The following is an 18446-nucleotide window of genomic DNA, read 5'->3' on the forward strand; positions in this document are numbered from 1 at the left end:
TATTTAAATGAAAACCCTAGAGCACATTTTCAGTAGTTCAAGAGGGAGTATTTTGTACATAGATCTGGAGTTTTCCAAACCCTTTTGAAACTATAGTTGGAGACCTTGTGCAAACAAAAATTTTGCCTTTAGAGGGAAGTTGCTGAAATCAAATCAACTATAGTTGATCTAAATCTTTGAGTGGAGTCTCAAAGGCACAAACTTGTGGTTTGTGCGCAATAGTTTCTTATTAGAAGAGTCTGTGGATTTAGAGCTACGCGTGATCACGTTAGTAAGTACTACATGAGGTAGCAATAGATTTAGGTTTAAGTCTATTGTATAAACTTCAATTCTATTAGTGAAACGTTGCCTTGAGGATTGTTTAGGTTAAATCCTCCCCATATTTTTTTATTTTGAAATCACAATTTCATAAGTTTTCCTAGGTCATCATTCTTGGTGTCATGTGGTTTGTGATTGTGTAATGTTTGTTTAATTCAGATTTAATTACTTAATTAAATACTTTAATTAAATGGTTAGAAAACTGATTGTATCTGACTTAACTAGGGCCTAAAACCCTAACAATTGGTATCAGAGTAGGTTAACTCCTTGTTCAACTACCTGTTGTGAGTTGATCCTTGACCCTAGATTGTCATTGATCATGGCCATTCCTTGATTGTGCCTCCTATGTTTGATGGCAACAACTATGCATACTAGAAAATTAGAATGAGAGCTTTTCTCAAGTCTTTAGATGAAAAAGTTCGGTTGTTTGTTGAAAATGGGTTGACTAAACCAGCTACTCTTGTAGATCAATGGTATGATGAACAAATTGATGTAGCTAATTATAATAGCAAAGCCTTGAATGCAATATTCAATGGTGTTTCTTCCAAGCAATTTAAGAAAATCTCAAATGTTGAGGTGGCTAAAACTACATGGACTATTCTAGAAGCTACTCTTGAGGGAACTAAAGCAGTTAAAATTAACAAGCTTCAACAACTGAAAACAAAATTTGAAAACATAAAAATGTCAGAAGATGAATCTTTTGATGATTTTTATGCCAAACTTAATGACATTGTAAACTCTGCCTTTAATTTAGGAGAAGTTTATGATAGTCCTAAGATTGTTAGAAAGATTTTGAGATCCTTGACTGATGATTTCAGACCTAAGTTCACAGCCATTACTGAAAGTAAAGATATTGATACTATTCCTATGGAAGAGTTGGTTGGATCCCTTTAGACCTATGAATTAGATTTTACTAGATATAATAAACAAAAGTCCATTGCCTTGAAATCTGTTGATGAAGTTGACTCTTCTGATGATGAATTAGGCTCCAGTGATGCTGCTTATCTTGCTAAGCAGTTTAAGAGATTTATGAGAAATTCTAGAAATAAAGGATTTCAAATAACTCAAAAAAACTGGGCCACCCAAAAAGGAACAAACAGAAAATTTGAAATCCTCTAAAGATAAATCAAATAAATCTGGTTAACAACTCCTTGAGTCAACCATGTTTTGGCTGTCAAGGTTTTGGACATTACAAGACTGAATGTCCCACATACTTGAGAAGCAAAGGAAAAGCTCTTGCAGATACACTTAGTGATAGAGAGTTTGCTGACTCTGACAAAGATCAAGAGGGAAACTTTACAGCCTTTGTGGCTATCTCTGAGGAAAATGAGAAAGACAACTTAATTTGAACTTAAAGTTGAAATTGATGTCATTCTTGATGACGATGTTGATCTACAAGATATTTATAATAAGCTTTGTGTAACTGCAGCTCGTTCTGAAAAGAATTAAAAAGTTGCTTAGTCTAAATTAAATGAATTGAAAATGGAGAATGTTAATCTTGCCGAAAATTGAGTGAAAAGACTACTTTGATTTCTGTGTTGAAAAAGGAAAATGTGTCTTTGTTTGAAAAAAATAAAGGATATTGAAACTCATTTGTTGTTGACTAGAGCAAAGCTAGATAGAATTTTTGAATCAAAACTTGATGATATTTTAAATTCTCAAAAATTTAGCTCTGACAAAACTGGTTTAGGATTTGATAAGAGTAATAATACTTCTTATGCTTTGACCACTGGTTCTCGTTTTGTTCCTCAAACTGTGAAAATTGCCGATCCCGCGATAAAAGAATCAAAAGTTGAGAAACAGGTCAAGGTGGTGCCCAAGTCAAAACTTGTTGTGACTTCTACACCTAAGAAGAGAGAAACTCCTAAGAACCCTCACTTTTGTCATCACTGTGGAGCTTCTAGGCATACCCGTCCAAATTGCTTCAAGGTGAACATCGTTGTCCACATTTTCTCTTAAAGGCGGACATTGTTGTCCACATTTTCTCTTAAGGGTGAACATCTTTGTACATTATTTCTCTTAAGGGTGAATAGCATTGTCCACATTCTCTTAAAAGTGAACAACATTGTCTACATTTTCTCTTAAAGGTGGATAGCATTGTCCACTTTTCATTTAAAGGTAAACATCGTTGTCCACTTTCTCAAGGCTTCTCTCCAAAAGTGGCCAAATGTTGTCCACTTTTCTCTTAAAATTTGATAATGTTGTCCACTTTCTAATAGACTCACTAAAAGTGGACAACATTTGGCCACTTTTAGTGAGATCAATCCAATTTAAAAAGTGGACAAAATGCTGTTAAGTTTCCACTTTTTCTTAATAATTAAACCTGTTCAAAATAATAATATTTAATATTGCAATCTCACGTTTTATAATTAAAAAATAAAAAAATAAAAATAACAACTGCAATAATACACAAAACTTAGTGAATTAGTGCTCCACAGGGTTCATGGGACGTGTTATACCGGTATTAGTTACCACTGGGTTCAACCTGTTTTTTTTTTTTTTTTTTTTTTTTTTTTGAGGATTACATTGCTTATACAATATTATATAAGAAACGAAGATTTTTAAAACCAGTTAAATTCTTTAATTAGATATGGTTTCGAGAAGTGACAGAGGACTACGGAGTTTTCGCAAGCAATTTTTTAATTAGATATATGGTTTCGAGAAGTGACGGGGGACTACGGAGTTATCGCAAGCAATTTTTTAATTATGAGTCTTTGCTGAAAGGTCGCCGTCGTTCCAGGAGGAGTCAAGCGGTTAAGCGAAGTGCTTGATAAGTGATAAGATTAGACATGGAAAATGTTGTTTGGTTACTAGTTTTTCCTATCCATGTGAAAATACTGGATATTTGTTGACTAGATTTAAGAATTGTAAGAAGTATACTATGCCAATCAACGCCGGCTCTGTTAATTAGTTAGTCACAGCTGTGATCATTTTTACCAATTCTCAATCTTTGAAGACTGACATCTGTAAATAACACAGCATTGTATAGTATACCAATGCATTGCACAGTTTTGCCTTTGCGACCCTCAAAACACAAGTCAAAATCATGGCTACCAAAACACAAGCCAAGATTCCAGTTGTCGATCTCTCCAACTTGGACCTGAAACCTGTTACAAATACATGGTTCTCAGCTCGCAAAGATGTTTGCCATGCACTTGAAGAATACGGTTGTTTTGTAGTGGAGCTTAGCAATAAAATTCCTTCAGAGCTTCACAACACAATCTTTAGCACATTGGAAAGTTGTTTGAGTTCCCCACAGAAACCAAAATGAAATTCTCTTTTGAAAGGCCTTTCCATGGCTATTTCTCTTCTCCTAAGTACGAACGCCTGGTGATTGATAATGCAACCTCCACAGATGTAACTCAAGAGTTTACCGATATCTTCTGGCCCAATGGGAATCATCACGTCCAGTGATAACCTAATCAAAATCTTATCTTCTTCTATTTTTAACTATAATAAAATAATAAAATCGCTGCATTCTCTAATAGCTTATGTCCTTTTTTTTTTCCTTTTCTTTTTAAAAAAAAAATTTATTTACTTACTTAAAATTTTTAAAACCATGTACAACGTAATAGTAACACTTTTTGATGTGTTTTGTCTTGGTTAGCGAAAGTACTGATTCATATGTGAAGCTGATGGCGGAATTAGATAAAATGGTGACAAAAATGGTATTTGAAAATTATGGCGTGGGGGATTACTATGACTATCTCACATGGAATCAACTACTCACAGTTTCGGCATTCGAAAATATAATGAACCTCAGAAAACTGGGAGCAACAATGGCCTTGACAACCACACGGACAAGCACTTTACCACCATACTTCACCAAAATCGTGTAAAGGGTTTGGAGATAAAAACAAAGGATGATGAATGGATTGATTTTGATCCCTCCCCTTCATCCTTTATATTCTTGTTAGGTGATGGACTCCAGATGGGCAACTACTATAAGCAAATTATGGTTTAAATAATATTGCTTGCTCTTGCAAAATTGCTATAGATATTCCTCTCTTTATTTATTTATTTCTTTTTACTATCCTATGTAGGAATATTTAAGAATAAGAGAGTCACACAAAAAAATATTAATTCTATTGATGGAAAATCAATAAAAAAATAAGGAAGCATAATGTATAGAATGTAGTGTTGAATATTTAGTATTGAATTGGATAAGTAATATTTGTAGTTTGTCACGTTTAATTCAATATATTATTAGTTTTAGTTAGTTTAATTGTTAAAATCCATTATTATCCAATAAGGGCTTGAGAACAAATATTCACCATAACAAAAATAAATTGACATTTTAAACCGATAATAAAGCGCAAGGTTGCTATAGGTTCAAAATTTATAATATTTATAAACAAATAAAATAAATTCAAATATGTTAGATCTTTTAATTACGAATTTGTTGTGATATATTAAAATAAGTCTATAATTTAAACTATGAAGGATTATGATTAGTTTTATTAGATAAATTATCAGAAGTTGGTATTTATCTTATCTTGTTGGAAATTAGCCTTGTGAATTCATAAGCGGACAATAAATAAAGATTAATCATAGTTTTCCAAATTACTTATTATAAGCTACCCAAATTTCAAGGTCTAGATTTTCTTCACGGAAAACTTTACTTTTTCTCACTCCTCTTAACCAAAATAGAGAAGTAAGATCGAGGTGAATGTTCAGTTACTCGATTCGTTAGCTCTGAACATAGAACTTTTTTGGAAATTAGAGAAAATAATTATCATTCTACTTTGTTACAAAACTACGTAAATTTGGAAGTAGATTGTTAATTTATTGTTCTGTCTTAATGGTGTGATCAATTTAAGTATTTTCGCAATCTATAACAACTCCGGTTTATTTAGCTTTCCAATATTGTACCAATATGTTATGATATGCTTTACAAGATCATATTCAATGGAATTGATGGATGCATGTTTTGCTTGACCAAGGAATGGAGCAATGATAGGATAAAAGCTTGCATCCATCGAGTTTTGTTGGCTGAAAATCTTGAGACAAGATATTCACTTGGGTTGTTTTCGCACAACAATAAGACGATATCTGTGCCAGAAGAATTAGTCGATGAAGAGCATCCCTTACACTACAAGCCATTAAATCTTCGTGACTATGCTCAAGAACAAAAAAGACTAATCGCTGATGGGATCCTGGTGCATTAAATCTTCAAGATGTGCTGATAATAAAAAGACTAATCGCTTATCAAAAAGAACTTTCTCTCAAAGTCTTTTGTGGAGTTTAAACTCTCAGTCCAAAAAGACGCATCTCTCGGTTGTTATTTTAATGTAGTGTGTGGTCACTTATATGGTGACTTTGGTTTCTTCTAATTTCAAAAGTGTGTAGAAGAAGTGTCTATTTATGGCTTTATTTATAATTTGGCATATGGTTATTTTCCTTTAAAGGGATTTCAATAAGAATATATGATTACATAAAAATTTATGTACTCAATATTACTCATAAATAAATATTTGTGATATCAAGAACTTGATGATTTTAATCATCACATTATCGGGTTCCTTACCATTTTTTTTGCATGTCTTTCCTTTTAATTCTAATCTTACTCACAGAAGTGTCTGTTCATTCTTTTCTATCAGAAGTGTCTGTTGATATTTTTCATTTGAACTTTTGAAGGGCTTTCAATAAGAATATATGTATGAATAAAATTTTATGCATGGGATATTGCCCATAAATAAATTCTTTTGACATCAAGAACTTGATGATTACGTGAATTTAATTATCACATGTTAAATATTAGCATTGACATAACCATGTTAATATACTAGAATATATACAGATGAGGGAAGTATAAAATTTAAAACACAATTGAACATGAAGTTTACATGGTTCATTCTAATGGCCTATATCTATTGAATAAATTCTTAAGGGCTACAACTTTAATATATATGAGAATGTAATACAAATCAAGTGTTACAATGAACTATAATATAGGTATATATAGTAAGTTAAATCCTAAATTAATAGAGTTTTAGTATACAAAGGGAGGGGCAGGGGCATGACCCCTTAAAGCTTCCTTTAAAATCATCTACAAAATTATAAATTCTACTAATATTTGCTTACCCGATTTGGAAGCAAAAAAAAGAAAAGAAAAATGAATGAACAACAACCATCGTGATTCTCTTAAAATTAATTCTGCCGCCGTCCCATAAATTGAGAATTGGATTCAAAAAAATAAAATTAATAATAACCCTAAAAAATAGGGTCAGCGTCATTCCTCCCAAATATAAACAATTTCAATTTCAAATTAATCAGTAGTGTCAACCAAAAAAACAAAAAAATAAACCCATATTTATCTTCGGGCTAGACTTAAGTACAGTACTTAGGTGCTGTTTTTTAAGTTTATTTCTTAAAATTTTGCTATGTGGATTTTTTTTTATGAGATGGAAGTGTATTTTTTAATTAAGTAGTTATATGACTGAATCTTAAGAGAAAAACCTAAAAAACAATACCTAAAATACTGTACTTAAATTTTGTCATTTACAAAACTTAGGTCTTTGTGGAGCAATCAATTAATTAGAAGTATTTTCAAAATCTGTATGATTCTGAAACAAATTCAGTCAATTTATTTTTCTCAAAAAAAGAAAGAAGCTTCAGCTAATTTAGCTTTCCAATATTGTACTTTTCCAAATATGTTATATTATTCTTTACAAGATCGTATCCAATGAAATTGACTTATGCATGTTTTGATTGACCAAGGTGTGGAGCAATGACAGGATAAAAGCTTGCATCCATCGTGTTATATTGAGTGAAAATTCTGAGACGAGATACTCACTTGGGTTGGTTTCATACAACAGTAAGACAATATGTGTGCCAGAAGAATTTGTTGATGAACAACGCCCTTTACTATACAAGCCCTTAAATCTTAATGATTATGCCCATACACACATGCCATCAATTGTTCAACGAAAAGAAGTAGTTCCTATCCATGCCTATTGGCTATTGTGGTGTTAGAAGTTGAACGTACTCTTTCAGTCCAAAGAAACTCGTCTCTTGCTTGATTTATTTCAAATTTCAATGCAGTGTGTGGTCAGTTATATAGTGACTTGCTTTCTTCTAATTTCAAAAGTGTCTTTCAGAAGCTTGTAGGGCTTCCAATAAGAATATGTGAATGAATAAAATTGTATGTGCTCGATATTACTCATAAATAAATGTCTCCTGACATCAAGAACTTGATGATTCTTGAATTTGGTCCATCCATATGCATGGTTATTCACTTTTACATGGACTCAATTTGTTGCAAAATTTTGCATTTCAAGATGTACCTGACAATATAAATTAGTGGAAATACACTCTCCAAGTCTGAACATCAACAACGACTCATAGCTTGTGTTTGGATACAGATATTGTTGATTATGCAAAAACTTCAAAATGATGGAGTACACATTATTATGATTTAAAATCTCATCAATAACATATTCTTTTGTTTGATTGTCATGTAAATAGAAAATACAAAATGATCGGAATTGTAAGTTTTTTGTAATTTGGACTAGTCCTTGTGTATATAATATTGTTGTCAACTAAAAAATATAATGACACTGAATATTGGCAATATGACTAGACTTGAATCAAAATAACTCAATAAAAATTATATTAAAATAAACCTCATCCGTAAAGTTATTTAAAAGACTTTATTTTCTAGTAAGAGTAATATCATATCCATTTAAAAATTGAAAAAAGGTTTTGGTGGCCAAAAAAATTCTTAAACTAAATATGGATAAATATGTTAATTTTTTTTTTTTAATGATATAGAAGAACTTTACCCAGATTATGTTAATCAGTTAGCGACATCTAATGAAATCCATATTATATATGTAAAGGGTTGCCCTTTGGCTAGAGGCTCCTACTAGAGAGGAAGGCCCTCTAAATTTAGGGCAATAGCCAATAAGTATTTTCTTTTTAATTAAAAGAATATATGAGTTGTATATTTTTTTCTTCACTCTTAATAAAACCTAAAAAATTATGTGATGCTATAAATACTACAAATTTTATGGCATATTTCTTATAAATTGATATGTCACCAATTACAAAAGATAATTTAAATACTCATTTATTATCTTGTAAAAGTATTATCAATCACACTAATTAAATCCATTGCCACATCAAGTTGTAAGCATTTTTATAATAATTTTTATAATATTTTTAGTATTACTCTAAAAAAAAATTATGGATGTATAGAAATTAAACCCAATCACCATTAAATGAATTCATATAAAAAAGTAAGTAAACAAATTATAATATTGAACATTAAATAAATATTATTCAAGTGATATATATATATATATATATATTAAAATAAAAAGTCCAGTTTAATAATTAAGCCTTAAACCTCAAACAGCGTAATGGGCAAACGAGGCCTTCTTTTGGGTCTTTTGATTATAGTTTACAGTTTGGTTTATTGAGAGAGAAGGATAGAAAGATTTTTCCGTTTATGAGGAAAAATATGAATTGTGCTTAAACTCTCACATAGATTTCTCCTAAAAAAAAAACTCTTACCAGAGAACTATTGAATAGTCAAGAGATTATAAGTTCTATAGCACAGAGAAGTGTTTTTTTTCTTATCCAGATTTTTATCTAATAAAAGACATATCTTTAAGGAAAAAATTTCTCATCAAACTCTTCATATATCTTTTGATTGGATGTGAATTTAGAAAATCTAATCATTGAATTGTATGTTCTTGTTATAAACTCCATGCTATTATAAAATTTCAAGAAAATCAAAATTAATTAATTCTTCTACATTTGAGGAAATATTGCATATTAATATTACTTTTTACAGATTTGAGATTACAATTCACTACAAACAACATGGGTTATGAGTTATGACAGCATTTTATCCCGTTAAATTCTATATCTGCNACTCTAAAAAAAAATTATGGATGTATTAAAATTAAACCCAATCACCATTAAATGAATTCATATAAAAAAGTAAGTAAACAAATTATAATATTGAACATTAAATAAATATTATTCAAGTGATATATATATATATATATTAAAAAATAAAAAGTCCAGTTTAATAATTAAGCCTTAAACCTCAAACAGCGTAATGGGCAAACGAGGCCTTCTTTTGGGTCTTTTGATTATAGTTTACAGTTTTGTTTATTGAGAGAGAAGGATAGAAAGATTTTTCCGTTTATGAGGAAAAATATGAATTGTGCTTAAACTCTCACATAGATTTCTCCTAAAAAAAAAAACTCTTACCAGAGAACTATTGAATAGTCAAGAGATTATAAGTTCTATAGCACAGAGAAGTGTTTTTTTTTCTTATCCAGATTTTTATCTAATAAAAGACATATCTTTAAGGAAAAAATTTCTCATCAAACTCTTCATATATCTTTTGATTGGATGTGAATTTAGAAAATCTAATCATTGAATTGTATGTTCTTGTTATAAACTCCATGCTATTATAAAATTTCAAGAAAATCAAAATTAATTAATTCTTCTACATTTGAGGAAATATTGCATATTAATATTACTTTTTACAGATTTGAGATTACAATTCACTACAAACAACATGGGTTATGAGTTATGACAGCATTTTATCCCGTTAAATTCTATATCTGCCGCTATGGTCACCTACTACTGTTTTATAGCTTGATATTTTTGAAGTGATTACTCCAAGTCTTACATGTAGTGAGTTACTTCGAGTTTTCTTCTAAAGCAGAGTTATACTCCCCCTGTCCATACTTAAATTTGAGATTACAGTTTGCCAGAAGTCCTACACATGGGATCCCAAGTATAATTTTCTTCCCTTTGTTATTTGTCATTAAATTAATTAATCTATCATATAACATTTAAATGTAATGAATTATTATTATTAAAACTATATATATATATATATATATATTTTTTTTTTTGAGGAGAAAATGTATAATACTAATAACACATGAAAAGGATTACAACAGGGCCTCAGCCTACAACAATCAACTCAGACCTGATTGAATCAGGTAATCTAAAAAAGGCGGAGAAGCACCTTTCATACACAACTGACATTATTACATTTTGCATACTGGGCAAGCTCATGAGCAGCCCTGTTGTAGCCCTTTTCACGTGTCGAAAGGAGCAACTTAAGAAGCTCGATTTCGCAAGCTGAATCCATGAATCAGATGACCAGATTCACTGCCTCAGAGATCTTGGGAAATAGCTTGAATGATGGAGGAAGCATCGGATTGCGAAGATGGCCAACTGAACTGCCATTTCCTGAGCCAAAAGGACCCTGTTCCATAGCAAAGAGTTCAGTTCAATCAGCCGGTAGTGCATTGGCGGAGCTTTACTAAGGGCAGCGACCACATTTCACTAGCATCACGAATGATATAATAATATAATATAAGTAGTTATATAATTGATTATACTTGATAGTTTTTTTTTTTTTTTTTAATTTTTTAAATTTTTTTATATTGAAAGGAAAATTGTTGACAACTTCAGTAATTCCGATTGCTTGATCATGATAACGTTCTTGTTGCCTGCTATTTTGAATAAAGATGTTTAACTTCATATTATGGCTTGTATTGAAATATCTGGTAATAGTTAGATTATGGATAAGTTAAAAATATCAAATATTTTTTGGTCAATTTTAATCTCCCTTGTGTTGTATCATTACAGTACTCCTTGACATGGCTGCATCCACTTTTAGCAATTGTGTCTCATGCTCTCTCGCATAAAATTCAGAATTACTTAAATTATATATATAAGATAAGTTCAAAATATCAAATCCATTTTTTTTTTTTGTCAATCTTATCTCTCACACCCTCGATCTCATTGTATTTGAGCATCCACGCTGTGCAATTGGCAATTGTCTCTCCAAGAGTTTTTGACCTGGCTGTGTTCAAGCCTCTTAATCATACCTGCAACGTTAACACTCATTTTTACCCCAAAAATAACAATATTTTTCAATCTTTAATAGTATTATATCAGATGCTCCTACATTGAGTTTATGGTAAAACAAGTACTTAATATAATATGTAGTCGTCAAAAGCTTTCTTATTATAGATGTAGACCATTAAGCCAAACTATGTAAATCTTTGTGTGTTCTCTCTTTTTCATGCTCTCGCTTATCATTTAATCATTACACACAATAACACTGCTATTTTCTAAGGGCTAATCGTTAGTTTAACAAATACAAAGTGTAGGGACCGGGTTTGAGTACTTCTACTGTTGAGAGAGTGGACTCAAGCCTAGTTAGCCTAGTACAATGAATTTGTAGAGAGCGAATTCAAGAACTAGGCCCTAGTGGGGGGATGCAACAGCTAGGCATGGTTGCATGTGGATTGAATAGCATGAACGTGGGTTAGAATGCGTAATGGTGCTCCTCGGCCCTTCTCTCAAGAGCTTGCGACTTTTATTACTTCTTTCGTGATTGGATACAAGAGTTTCTGGGAGAATACAGGTTGCTATAGTATTCTTTCTTTCAGATTTTTCCCTCCTTCTTTCTAGAGGGATTCTTTACATTATATATCCCCCTCTCAATTGATCTTAGCCCTACATTTGTTGATCAACCAGGCCGCTACTTGAGTACTTGTCCCATTAGCCGCCTTTCCATTCTTCCTGTGGGTTGCAGCAACCAAGGCAGCACTATTCAGGGGTCATCTCCTCATTAATGCGGTCAGGACGTTAGTTGTGGGCATTTAATGTGGAGGTGACAGTTCATTCTGGACTTGCTCCTCCACCATGCTTCCATGGCTGACACGTTGTACTTGCCCTTTCTCTTTGGATGCTCAGGAAGGCTGCTCCTGGTGGCTCATTACTTTCCCTGTCAACGGTCTCGGCTAGCCGAGGACAACATTGTCCTCGGCGATGTTTCTTGGCAACTTGGGCTATCTATGTTCCTTCTCAGACGTTCCTTGATCCTCGGCATGGGCCTTGGGCCAGATATAAGATGGGCTAAGGTTGCTAGATTATCAGGCCCCACACAAAGTTATGTTTGTAGACTGGTACCAGAAAACATACAATTAATGTTTGTTCTCTTCGGTGTAATAGGATAGACGTCTCTCTTTTATTTTTTTATTAAACAGGAATATGATAGAGTTGTCGATTTCCCAAAAGAAATCAAAATTCAGAGTCACTTATTACTTACGAGACGTATTTCCCTGGTTGACAATGCCACTTCTTGCGGTTTTCCACCATTGAAAAAATGAATACTACATACGGAGGTAACTCAAAAAGTTGACGACTATCTTTCTTGCACCATGGAAATGATCATTTTAATTTGGTTTACTTTGATGTATTTTTCATAATGCCACTAATATGATTTTAATAACCAAATCATTTATTTGAGTTGAGGTTTAGAATGATGCATAATAAAAATGGGATAAGATCCAATCGAATTGAACCCTTCAATTCTCTCCCAGAGTTTCCAGGCACAAGTACCATCTTTACTGTAGATAAAAGAAAATTGGCAACATCATTGTAAACGTTACCCTACACGAGCTCCATAAAACTATTGCCTCACAATAGTTCCAAAATATTAGTCTAAAATTTCCTCATAAATTTACCGCTGGCATGCGTGATTCATGAATGACACAAGTTAGGCAAAATTACACTATATGCCGACATCATCCCTTTTATCTTCACTTAATCTCAAACAGTAAGGTGAAGTCTAATAGAAATTTTATTGTATTTATATTGACTGTTTAAATGCATAAACAGAAAATTAAGAACCATATGGCTATCCAAACACAGGCTAAGATCCCAGTTTTTTATTTCTCCAACTTGGACTTGAAGCCTGGTACAAGTTCATGGTTCTCAGCTTGCAAAGATGTTTGCAGTGCACTTGAAAAGTATGGTTTTGTAGTGGAACTTGGCAGTAACACTCTTTCAGAGCTTCACAACACAATGTTTAGCTCAGTACGAGAATTGTTTGAGTTCCCCACAGAAACCAAAATGAAAGTCACTTATGACAAGCCTTTCCGTGGCTATTCCTCTTTTCCTCCTTTCAAAAGCACGATGATTGATAATGCAACCTCCACAGATGTAACTCAAAAGTTGACCAATATCTTCTGGCCCAATGGGAATGATCTTCACCGGTAATAATCTAATCTTATCTTCAAGATTTTTTATTTTCAAAATATTCTTAGATTGACAGAATAATGGAAAAAACTTGGGTTCAATATTTCTTAAATGCTGCAACTCTAATTCTTCGATTGACTTCAATCATAATTGAACTTTCAAAATTCATTTAAGATGCACCATTTAAGAAGTGGTACTTTTAAGTTTTACCCCTTTTATCTTCTCTAATTGCTTATACTTTTTCTTTACTATGTACTGAGATGGATTCAAGTTACACCTGGTATAACTATTCAAAAGTTACACATTTTTTAGACCGTAGATTTCTAAAAGATCTAACGGTTAAAAAAAACATCATTAAATATGATTGCTTCTATTTTATTACCTAATTAATACTAGCATTCTCTCTCTTCTTATTTATTGCTTTCCAAGAGATAGTAGTAATTTTTTTTTTTTTTTTTTTTTTTGAGAAATGATAGTAGCAATATTTTGTTCAACACAACTTAAACAAAAAATTTAATTTTCTGGTTGGACTGCGTTGAAGTAGCAAATAACTTTTTTTTTTTATCAGATAACTTTTTCTCATCAGATAATTTTTTTTTTTTTTAAATTCCATATATCATAAAAAATATAGCTATATCCAGAAAAAGCGTTTAAAGTACTTTAAACGCAGTCTAAAGTTAAATTCCATATATCAAACGCCCCCGATACAACATATATCAAACGCAGTCTAACCAGAAAAAGTGTTTAAAGTACACAATATAGCTGGAATTTAAACAAAAAATCTATATATTCCATTCTTTTATTATATATCCATTATATTTTCAAAGTACACAACATAGCTATCAAGTTTTCATTAATCTTCTTATTTCTTTCCTTTCACTTCCATGTTGTCAAACTCAAACATACTATTAGAGTCGAGGATGAATCCAAAACTAAAGGACCTAAGTAGTTGTTTGGCAATTCATGATTCCTATCTTATGATTTGGAAACACCAATTTTGCCATTGGGACCTAAACGCAGCCATAGTTGCTAATAACTTTGATAGCTGTGTTGTGTACTTTAAACGTAGTCTAATAAAAGATATATGATATATGGAATTTTAACATAGTCTAACCAGAAAAAAGTTATGGATATATCAGTAGCTATGTTCTGTTTAGTGTATGATAGGATCAGACTTGTTTTGTTTTTTTTAAGGGCCAATTGGAAGTTTAAAAAAAAAAAAAAATTAATGGAACTTTTTGTTTANAAAAAAAAAAAAAAAAGAGAGAGAGAGAGAGAGAGAGAGAGAGAGAGAGAGAGAGAGAGAGAGAGAGAGAGAGAGAGAGAGAGAGAATGCTAGTATTAATTAGGTAATAAAATGGAAGCAATCATATTTAATGATGTTTTTTTTAACCGTTAGATCTTTTAGAAATCTACAAGGTGTAACTTTTTAACCGTTAGATCTTTTTAATATTCTAGAAAATGTGTAACTTTTGTAAAGTTACACTAGGTGTAACTTGAACTCATCTCCTATGTATTATATATATATATATATATAACATTTTTTGTTGTGTTTTTCTCTTGATTAGTGAGAGTGCTAATTCCTATGTGAAGCTAACGGCGGAATTAAATAAAATGGTGACAAGAATGATATTTGAAAACTATGGTGTGAAAAGTACTATGACTCTCACATGGAATCAACTGCTCATAGTTTGGTCCGTTTAAAGTACACTGAACCTAAGAAGACCGGGACCAATCAAGGCATTCCAAGCCACACAGACAAGCACTTTACCACCATAGTTCACCAAAATCGTGTGAAGGGTTTGGAGATAAAAACAAAGGATGGTGAATGGATTGGTTTTGATTACTCCCCTTAATCCTTTTTATTCTTGGCATGTGATGCACTCCAGGTGGGTAATAACTAATACTCTATGTCAAAAGCAAATTAATGGTTATTGTTCTTATAAAATTCCTCTAGATATTCTATCCCTAATATCTGTTTTATTTAAAAATGTGATAATTGCAATAATTGAGAAGAGAGATTCAAATTATACTATTTAGCTAAAAATTCTTGACACTCTTTCTGATACAAATTATACTTTTTTTTTTTAATATATACATCGATTGTTAGGGGTGAGAGGATTTGAATCCTAAATATCTCTGTTAAAAAAACCCAAAAATCTCAATTGAGTTTCAAGGCTTTTGGTTAAGATTAAAATTGTTTATTAGTCTAATCTAAAATTCGGCTTCCCTATAGAAAACCTTATTTTTTATTCATCCAAATAAAAATAGAAAAGTAATTAGAAGAGAATAGTTCAGTTACTCACTTCATTACATAAGCTGAAGCTCCTAACACAATACATGTTAGGAAATCAAAGAAAGTAAGTATGATTCTATTTTGCTATAAAACTATGTAAAATTTGGAAGTAGTTTATTGATTAATTATTTTTGGTTTTAGCGGTGTGATCAATTTGAAGTATATTCAGAATCTGTAAGATTATGAAACAACTTCGGTTAATTTTTTCTTCTTAAATTTTTTTGGTTAATTTAGCTTTCCAATATTGTACCTCTCGAAATATGTTATATTTTTTTTGTTAATCCGAAATATGTAATATTATGCTTTACACGATCGTATCCATTATCCAATGAAATTGACTGATGCATGTTTTGATTGACCAAGGTATGGAGCAATGACAAGATAAAAGCTCGTATCTATCGAGTTATGTTGAATGAAAATTCTGAGACAAGATACTCATTTGGTTTGGTTTCGTACAACAATAAGACGATATATGTGCCAGAAGAATTTGTTGATGAACAACACCCTTTACAATACAAGCCATTAAATTTTAATGATTATGCTCATGCACACATGGCATCAATTGCTCAACGAAAAGAAGTTCCTATCAAATTATTAAAAAAAAAAAAGAAGAAGAAGTTCCTATCGCTGCCTATTGTGGCGTTTGAAGTTGAATGTACTCTTTCAGTCCAAAGAAACTTGTCTCTTGCTAGTTTATTTCAAATTTCAAAGCAGTGTGTGGTCACTTATATAGTGACTAGCTTTCTTCTAAAAGATGGAATAAGGTTGTCTTTATTTGAAAATTTAAAAGATGGAATAAGCTTATTTGTCCTTTAACTTTTTTTAGAGTTTTTTCTTTGCTCATATTGAAGATAAGGCAATGTTGTAGCACGGAGCTAAAAGAGTAAGACTTTCTTTTCTTTATTAGTTGGATGGAATATGTTCCTCCTGACGTGGCTGATTTACTAGCCACTTGAATAAAAAGCATGATGAAAAGTTTCTTTAAAAAAATAAATTAAAAAATTTATCAAGTTGTTGATTTTTTTATTTTTTTTTTCTTTTTGAGAAAGTCTTCAGTTTATGTTAAAGAATGTTGGAGTATAATGATACTAGATAGGTTTCAAAATGATACAAAGGCTGGATTATAACTTTGGTCCATCCATATGCATGGTTTCACTTTTACGTGGACTCAATTTGTCGCAAAATTATGCAGTTCAAGATGAATGACAACAGAAATTGGAGGAAATACAATCTTCGAAGTCTGAACACCAAATATAAAACGACGGGAATTGTCAATTTTTTGTTTTTTGGATGTAACCACTAACCAGAACTTGCAAAAATCCTTGTATATATGATGTTGTTGTTAACTAAAAAATTTAATGGCACTGATTATTGGCAATATAACTAGACTTGAATCAAAATAACCCATTAAAAATTATATAAAAATAAACCACATCCGTAAAATTATTCCAACAACGTTATTTTCTAGTAATAGTAATAGCATGTCCTCATAAAAGTTGAAAACATGTTGGTCCCTAAAATAAAATTCTTAAATTAAACGACGATAAATATGTCAATAGCAACATCAAATGAAATTCATTCTATCTCCCCAATAAAATAAACATCAACACCATCATTTTCTTCTTCTCAAACCAAACTTTCTCCAACGTTAGAAATTGTTTATCAATCTCCATAAACCAAGCAAGAGTCATATACCTCTCTTGTATCAAGCTTCTTTGTACTGGTACGTACGAATAAAAATTCTGAAAGACGGAGGCTTTTCAGCTACTGAAGGAGTAAAAAAGTCTCTACTCACCATTCTTTTCTTCGCAAAATCTTTTCTTCGCAACAATAGTAATACAAGAAGATGTTACTTGACCTCTTTTTCTTTGAAGGCTAATCAAGCTAAGTGAAATATTGTGATCAATAATGTTCAATTTATTTCTTCTGGACCTTTAGTTTCACTATCCAAATCATGATCTCATTAGATTCTACACTTGATTCAGAAACCTCTCCAGTTATTGTTTCCTTCTTGTCCAAATCTATTATATTATCCCAATTTGCAATTACTTTCCAATTATTTATATGGAATATTCCTATCTACAATGGCTCTACATTTACTAATATTGGCAATTATTAGGACATATGTGAATCATGTTAGGAACATATGTTAATATAGAATTGGCTAATCTTTTGACAAAACGCACTTTACTTGTAATTTAGTAGATCTAGAATGTGTCTAATACTTCAAGAAATAAAGTTTCAAGTTCAAGTGTTAAAGCCATGCAAGTCTGTCTAAGAATCAAGTGAAGAAGTGTTAGATTTTAAAGCTCAACAGCTAGCATCTATCGAGGTTTAAAAAACTGTTTAAGTCCGATACTCGATAGCTGCTCAATAGATAGGGTATCTATTGAGATTTAAGAAAATCAGATTTTCAGTTCTAATTTTCATCCAGTTCATGTATGGATGTTTGAGCTTTCTTTTCTCACAACTCTAAACATATATAAGGATTATTTTAAGGGCCGTCATAGCTGATACAAGTTAGTGCAACTTGATGCAAAGGTTTTTCACAAGCATATTGTGAACCGAAGACATATGCCCTAGTTTATCTTTCTCTTCAAGAAGCCGCTGTGTTTGTATACCGTAGGGTTTTGTAACCAAGAGGTTTCGTGATCTTCATCGTGTTGATGAACTAAAGAACTTTGCAGTCAACATCCTTCTCAAGTTGGTGTGTAAGCCGCATATTGGGATCCGCGCATTGAACTGGTTAGTCATGTACTAGGAGCCGTGCATTGAAAGGAGAGATTGTCACCACAGAACAAGT

At 31.7% G+C, this 18446-nt stretch overlaps 2 pseudogenes; both read left to right on the plus strand.

Moving 5' to 3' along the window:
• Positions 1 to 3364: 3364 nt before the first annotated feature.
• On the plus strand, positions 3365 to 5566 carry LOC112040484 (probable 2-oxoglutarate-dependent dioxygenase AOP1; annotated as a pseudogene).
• A 7436-nt stretch (positions 5567 to 13002) lies between these two features.
• On the plus strand, positions 13003 to 16511 carry LOC112040815 (2-oxoglutarate-dependent dioxygenase AOP3-like; annotated as a pseudogene).
• Positions 16512 to 18446: the final 1935 nt, after the last annotated feature.

This window comes from Quercus suber, unplaced genomic scaffold (genome assembly GCF_002906115.3).
Source record: "Quercus suber isolate HL8 unplaced genomic scaffold, Cork oak 2.0 scaffold_9, whole genome shotgun sequence".
NCBI lineage: Eukaryota > Viridiplantae > Streptophyta > Magnoliopsida > Fagales > Fagaceae > Quercus > Quercus suber.